We start from the raw sequence: 8,362 nt of genomic DNA, 5'->3' as shown, positions 1-8,362 counted from the left end.
TCATTTTCTGATATCCAATATAAAACTGTTGAATCCCCAGCAAGGTAATAGATTTGAAAGATGTTTAATTCCATTATATTCCCTCTTTAAAGAGACAGACTACAGGACTAGACTATAGAGTTCTATTATATCCCCAGAATCCAAAGAAGGAAAAGATGAAATGTAGAGATGGAAACCCCAAAGCTCTCCTCTTATGCCTGGTCTTTATTGTAGAGAGAAGAGGAAAGAAAGGAACAGCAAGGTCAGATTTCCCTCTCACCCTGGGGCTGAGCTTCCAGGTATGCCAAAAGGTAGGGAGATTTATTCTATAACATACAGATAGGTATGGGACAGTATAAAACTTTAGGTCTAATGGCAGACTTGACTGGATTTGGTAGGGGGAGCCTGTAAGCTTTTGAAAAAAAAACAAAAACAAAACCAGCAGTGGCTATTTCACACATGACCTGAGGCAATGGCACACCAACCATGGTAGAACAGGTGAAATGAAAGGAATGCTCCTAAATTTTCAGTGCCCATATAGAGCAAAAGACCTACAAGTAACAAACTATTCAGTAAAGAAATTAAGAGGTGTTGGGAGGCCCATGAACCCTCAGAAGCCTGGAGATAATGTGAAGAGCTTTAAAATGGGAGTCAATGCCTGGACCATCCAAATGTCTTTCAATAGGTGAATGGATAAACAAACTGCAGTCTACCTTTTCGTTACTAAAATTCTTTCTTTCCTGTATCACTTCTCTTACAGCTTTACTAAGCTACAAGACTTGTCTCTCAATCTATGCTTATCCACTCTTCAGTAGCTCAAACTCTCTCTGCCTCTGTATTTTATTAAAGCCCCATTAATTGCAACATTCAATGAATTAGCAAGAATCACTTTCATCCCTCATTGCTACCTGCACAATATTTTACGTGGCCATGACTGAATTGTTCTGGCTGCTACTTCTTCCCTCAACACAACTGATATGGCTGACACACTGATAGTTTACCTGATTTCCCAGCCGTCTGACTGCGATGACACAGCAGCCTCAGATCTGAACATAGATCTGAACACACATCAGAAGAAGAAAAATCACCTTATATCTCAAAGGACAAGAAAAAAAGGTTTTCTTTCTTTTACTAATAGAAAAGCTTATATACCGCTACTAAGTAGCAAGCATTGGGTTGCCAAAGGGTCTTACTTTATGAGACAACTGACTTTAGGATCCATACTTATTGCACCAACAAAATTAAAGTATGCTTTTAAGAGCATTAATTGTCAATTATCAAGGACTAATATGTTAAGATAAAATGCGTCTTAAAAAATTTATTGCCAGTTATCTGTATAAGCCGTTCTGAATATTGTATTGTCAAAGGTGCTCAAGTTCAATAAAGTGATATATTTAATTAGAAACAAATTTTTGATATTTCCAGAGGTTGGATCAAAGATATATTATTTATTTTTCTCAATTGAAAATTTTGTATTTTCTACTTTCCCAGTATTTCTAAGTCAACAATTATTATACAGGAAAAAATTATAGTTTATTTAAAATTAAATATCAACATATTTTAAGGCTTAGCTATTACTGAATCAGTATTCAAATATTCAGTACGTTGAAAACTGGAGTGTGTATATGAGCGAATAAATAGCCAGGAATAGACTAAACTATTGGTATGTTGCCAGTTACCAAGATTAAGGGGAAACTTAATCCAAAACTCAATAAATGTGGGTTTTTTTCATTATTTTTTTTCTAAATAAATAACTTCCTTAAAATCAAATTCCATATTTAAGGATGAATGAAGTTTAAATTTTTACAATTTCCAAGATGCAAGTATTTGTAAAAAGATTGTATTATAGCCATTAATGCATTATATACAAGTGTAACATATTGTTTTTAACTGGCATACATTTCCTCTTCCCTATATTGCTTGTTATTTGTTGCTGGTTGATACTTGAGAAACAGTGGGTACCTTTGCCTAAAAACCAAAGAACTTCTTATAAAATAATTGTAACATCCAAACCACTTTTTTTTTTTACAGAGTTCATTGTTGTTAAACTTCTTTGACAGCTTAAGATAGTCCAAAATGGAATCATTGCCCAGGAAAGGACTGTGATGCCTCCTCCCCTCTGCTCCCAAGGAAGAGTAGACCAGCACCAGGGGCCTTTTACAAGCTCAGTGTATTTCTGAGGTTGCAAAGCTCTCCTGTCCAACACACTGACACTATTGGTAAGTTCAGGCTCTCCCAGGCACTGGACTATTAAATACAGAGCTGTGACTTCTAGGATGTCATGACTACAGTGCTGTGGGTCAACCTTAGCTGAGTCTGAACCTTGTTTACTTGTTTTAAAACTCAATTTTGCTTTACTAAAAACATGTTTCCATTCAATGTCACACAATACAGAGATACACAATTTTTGTATGTTCACTATTGACTTTTAGGACGTCAATAGTGTTCCTCAAACCCTCAAACCCATTCCTCTCAGAGTAATTAAAATTAACAGGATGGGTGAGAGGGGATCTTTTTTCTTCCTTCCCCTTCCTGCACTACTCAAACCACTGATGTCAGCAGAGAGCCCATCTCAGCAGGTGTTGGACACTGTCTCCATCTGTACAATGCTGATTCTTTCCAATAGCAATTCTACCCAGAGCAACACAGTCCATATTTCTCTTTCCTCAAGTTTTCTTCTGTGAAAGACACTTACGTTGCATCAATGTTATCTCTCGTGGGTAAATTCTAAAAAGCCCTGACAGTGGGGTTGGGGTACATGGAAGGGGTAGCTGCTTATTTTCTACTTGTCAGCAAGACATTGGCCAAAGACTTTGCCAGGAATGTTTTTAGAAGCAAATATTCATAAGATGGCAGGTCTTAGCACCTACTCCAACTGATAGGAAGGAATATTTAAGAGTAAAATATTGAGTTTAGGAAACTAGAAGATTATGACCCCAGACAGGCTAGCCATGATAAAAGAGAATATTCTCCCAAGATGAGGTTATAAGTGTAGAGTCACTGATAATATTACTAATATAAATAGGATTTTGTTTTTACCCCAAGCTGATACATAAGTTTGTAATCGTATCTGTGAACTCTAATTCTGCCCTATAATAAAGATACTGGGAAATTTTCTTGACACACAACTCACTGAAAAATAAAAAAATTAAAATAATTTTTAAAAATATGCAAGTACAGTATAATAAGTTGAAAAAGGATACATACATGGAATCAGAGAGACCAAGTTCAAATCCCAATTTTACTGACTACTCAGAATGAGACTTGAGCCATTCACTTAAACTCTATAAACTCAGATTCTTGGTCAATAAAATGTGAGCATGAGTGACAATCCTGAACATTTTTTATAATGTTTAAATTAGATATTCAGCTTTTAAAATAATGTATTAGTTTTCTTATCTCTTTTTCTGATCACACTGTACTTCAAAATAATTAGCACATTTTTTCCATTTCATGTGGCATCAATAAGGAAAAGCAAAACAATACTTACGTCACATTTATAATAACACTTAATATTAGATGCTTAATAATTATATAATAAATTTTAACAGCAGAGTTGGAGCCAGAATTACCTGGATACACCTGCCATATTTATCAATGAGAACCTTAACTCCTTTGGTTCAGATTCAATCACAATCTTAAGCAACACTGTTGTTTTTAGCTTGAGGCTAAAAGCACCCAGAGCACTGAACCAGAGTTGCAAATCTTATAAAATGCCATTAAGACTAAAACCCATGTAAAATCAAGAAGTTATTGGTGCAAGTACTCCCAATACCAAGATAGAAGTCAAGATGATTTTTAGAGAGGACTAAAATGTTCCCACAGAGTCGGGGATTTTAGACTTCAGCTCAGATTTGGGCTGGCTCAGAGGAAAATGTGTCATATGTTCAGTGACCTTCAAAACACACACACACACACACACACACACACACACACCACTGTGCCTTCTTCATTTAGCAAGGGGGCGGAATTTTATTAAGGTTATCTCTTAATTCTTTGAGTTCCAACAAGTGGTGGGAAACATGGAGAGATACCAAGACCATGGAGAAAGCCCAGCTGGAATCAGGCTCTCCATCCCCACTCACGCATGCACACATACGGTCTCATATCAACCTGAGATAGGAAATAGGTCTGTTGTCTGACCTGTTGGCTTTATATGCAGGTGTAAGGGAAAGGGTGGTTAGAAAGAAGAGAAACAGTGTGACAAATAACTGCTATACATTGCTTTTTAAAAGTATTCTTAATAAATAGGGGAGGAAAGTAACTACAAGTTTAAATGTAGATGGATTTTTGTCTTTTTTGGCTCAATGGCTTTAATTCGATATCTGAGATGAAATTTATATAGCCAACAAACAATAAAATCAAGAACACAGGAGACTGAAGAAAGTCAAGCTTGGTGGGGAAGAGGATCAATCAACTGAGCAATCAATAGATAGATGATAAATAGATATATAGATAAATACATGATAGATAGATGATAGATGATAGACAATAGACGATAGATAGATAGATAGATAGATAGATAGATAGATAGATAGATAATAGATAATATAGAGATATCCACAAATCTGCTACTTTCTTCTACTGGACTTTTTATCACCACCCCCAATTTTGTTCAGCTAACACAACACCTAAATTTGTATTGCACAATAAATACCCTTTCAAAGGGTATTTATTATATTTATCGTTTAAAGGGAGATACTTAAAACATTCATAGTGAAAAAATATAGATATAAAATTAAAATAACAATGTCCTTCTGTAATAAAGACACTTGCTTTTCCTATGGTTCTTCTATAATTCCCTTTTTAGTTTCTTGGATGGATGGATGGATGGATGGATGGATGGATAGATGGATGATGTACTACAACAGTAACCAGATTATATTTTCTAGGTTTGAACTCCCACTTACAGCATTGTGGGGCCTCTACTCCCAATAGGTTTCCAAAGTTCCCAGGGACCTCTCACACAGGTGTCCATGTTGCTCTGCCTCCCTTCCTGTTATAATGGAAGACTTGTTGATGTGCCTACTTACGAACTTCTACTTATGTGCTATACTCCAACCACTCTGACTTTGCTCTACTATATAAACAGGTTTTTCTTCTTGACCAGATTATTCTTATCAGTGTAACAACATACCATATTTTTTTTCCTCATTTAAATGAATGGCTATTCAATCAATCAATCAATCAATCAATCAACCAACCAACCAACCAATCTACTTTCTTTATTGCTACTCCCTTCATTTCTCTGCATAACAAATTCTTTGTGTGTTCTTTTACTGGTTGAGGATGATGGTGGGCCTATCCCTCTTGTCTTCCCCCACCTTTCCTGCCCCTGCTGACACTCCTGCATGGCCTCTTTAACTCAAGGGGTGGAGAGACCATCATCTGCCACTGCTAATGTGTGAAAGGTTCTGCCCTATTCTCTTTCCATGCTCAGAGTACAGTGTGTCTGTGATACACTTCTGCTCCTAAGGTCGACCTTTTGGGTCCCTAGGTTCCTAGGCCACTGATCTGTTGATGGCCTTGTCCCTTGCTCTTAACACCAGGATCTCCCTCCAATGCCCTTCTCTCTTTCAATGACCTCCAACGGTCCCCTCCCTGAAGTAAGGAATATCTCCTACACACTGCACTTTGATCAAAGAATACTATCAGATGCTCCAAAGAGCAAACAATATTCTGGTGAAACAAATCTTGCTATATGTATATTTTTCTTTCTTCATGGCTCTGGAAAAAGTTTTTGCCCCATTAGGGAATTGGGGCATTGGATCTGAAGTATAAACTATTTAGTATACACTGTTCTATTTAAAGTTACTGGTTCTCTGTTGCATGGGCTCATCCTTCTTACATCAAGCCAGTCTACCTTATTTTCCCTGAAGATAAAGATCTTCACAAGAGTGACTATAAGACTATATGCTCCTACTGTTTGGGGTCTTAGTATCATCAAATACCAATATACCTGACTACACAAAGAAGGTGCAATCATCATCGGCACAAAGTACATAAGGCTATTTCCATGGCCTAATAATGAAAAGATCTCAAAGGAAGAAAGAGGAGCAGACTAGTACTAACGAAAGGAACGGAAGGCCCTGAAACATTATTCATCTTCTCTCGCCCAAAATTCTACACAATAAAAACCCTCTCTCGTTCTCAAGATAAGCCTGTCAAAAAGGTCAATGTTGGGCACCTGGGTGGCTCAGTTGGTTAAGCATCCAACTTCAACTCAGGTCATGATCTCACACTCCGTGAGTTTAAGCCCCACGTCGGGCACTGTGCTGACAGTCAGATGCCTGGAGTCTGCTTCATATTTTGGGTCTCCCTCTCTCTCTGCTCTGCCCCTGCTCATGCTCGCTGGCTCTCTCGCAATCTCTCTCAAAAATAAGTAAACATTAAAACATTTAAAAACCAAAAAAAGTCCAGTGTTTCTCAGCATTTTAAACTTTGACTTCTTGTTGTATTACATGAGAGCTCTTACAGATTTTTCATATTATATCCAATTTAAAATTAATCAAGTATTATAAATAAATGTAAATAAAACTAAAACAAATACAAATATAAAAAGGTATAATTTTGTTTTCAAACTAATAGGCTGTCCATCATAATGACCTGAGTCTCCTTAGCAGAGCATGGCCCTTTCTAAGTAGTTGCACATTCTATTTATGCATAATAATCAGAAAATGAGAGTTATTCATAGGGTGGGAGTGGACAACTGCAGGAGAGGAAGTTTCAGTAGGTGAAGCAAGGTAGAGACGGAGAAGCCAAACAAAATTATCGAGTGTAATATCAAACAGGTAGAGAGGAATGGATGCTAAAGAACTTTCAGGCAGATTTTTTTCCAGGCTTAGTGAGAGGGAATGTGGGCATGGTTAACACTGTGATAATGGGAAAGCCACGAGCATATGCTCTTCTTGCTTTTCACAATTCCTGCAGCACACCAGGTGTGTGAAGCCTGCCATCTTCTAATTCACACACAACTGCCAGCACTTCAGGGCTTTACCTCAGATGACCCCTTCCCATCCGCTCACCTTGCCTCCTCCCACCTTCCCTGGGTAAAGCTCTGTCCTCTGAGACACATGTTTGTTTTTAGAAAACAGTCAAAATAAAGTGAGACATTTTAGATTATGTGTGGAAGTAAAAGCAGAATAGCTATCATTCAAAACAAAACTAAATGATCAACTGAACAAGTTATGCACAAAGTAATAAGGAAAGTCAGAAGGCATTACACTGATGGAAATACTAGGCTAATAAATTCCAGAGAGTGAATTATACCACATAAAATAAATACATTCATGGAGTTAGCAGGATAAGGAATTATACCAGTACAGTGACATCAGATCAAATATTGGCTTTGCCAAGTTTTTTTTTTCTAGTTCACACACAATGTGACATTCAGGTGTACAACACAGTGATGCAACAACTCTATGTGCTGTGCTCACCACAAATGTAGCTGCCATCCATCACAGTATCATCGAATGTATTCCCTGTGCCTTTTATCCCCATGATTTATTCCTGCCATAACTTCCACACCCCTTCACCCATTTTGCCCTCCCCCCACTTCCCTCCCTCAGGCAACCATTAGTTTGTTATCTCTAAAGTTCTGAATATGCTTCCTGCTTATTAATTTCTTTTTGTTTTTATTTTGGATTCCACATATGAGTTAAATAATATGATATTTGTATTTCTCGGTCTTACTTATTTCATTTAGTATAGGTCAATTATTTTAACCTCAGATACAGTATTTTACCTTTTTGCACCAGTGATTTTCATTTTAAATTGAATTAATACCTATCTTGTAGAGTTGTTGGATGCTTAAATAAGGTGATATATTTGAAGGTACCAGTCAGACTCAAACTATGATTGTTAGTACTGCTGCTGTTGTTAATTTTCATTTTTTCCAGATTTATATCCAGTTTCCATACTCCAGAACCTGACAAAAGTCGAAGGAAATTTTAAAAATAACCATATTCTGATAGCTGCACAACTCTATGAATACACTAAAAATCACTGAATTGTACACTTTAAGTAGGCCAATTTTGTGGTGTGTGCATTGCATCTCATTAAAGCCATTCTATACATATATGCATGCACACGTACATTTTTTGTCTTTGCATGCATGCATACATACATACATATTTATACATGTGTACTCTTCTATATTTATAACATATTCACTGAAATGCAGGTGCTGAGGGATCCAAAAGCAGTTCTAATGAGGAGAATAATTTCAGGAGCAAGAAAATGAACCTGGGTCATGAAGACAACTACAGGGTTGAAGTGATGCCGGCACTGAGAATTCATGTGTACTAGTGATGTGAATGTTCTTTGTGGACATAGAGTATCATTACGTTATCCCACATGGCCCACAGGCCTGTACAGTGTCAAA

The 8,362-nt window shown here is 37.0% G+C and overlaps 1 long non-coding RNA gene across 1 annotated transcript; it reads left to right on the top strand.

Annotated features, from left to right (window-relative positions):
- Positions 1–213: 213 nt before the first annotated feature.
- Positions 214–2,244, top strand: LOC123577466. The gene is made up of 2 exons (XR_006701856.1): positions 214–290; positions 2,011–2,244. It is a non-coding gene; the product is annotated as an uncharacterized LOC123577466 (long non-coding RNA).
- Positions 2,245–8,362: the final 6,118 nt, after the last annotated feature.

The sequence above is a fragment of the Leopardus geoffroyi genome, chromosome D2, assembly GCF_018350155.1.
Source record: "Leopardus geoffroyi isolate Oge1 chromosome D2, O.geoffroyi_Oge1_pat1.0, whole genome shotgun sequence".
NCBI classification, from domain to species: Eukaryota; Metazoa; Chordata; class Mammalia; order Carnivora; family Felidae; genus Leopardus; species Leopardus geoffroyi.
The sequence above is the reverse complement of the archived record's forward strand: the minus strand, read 5'-3'. Positions and strand labels throughout refer to the sequence as shown.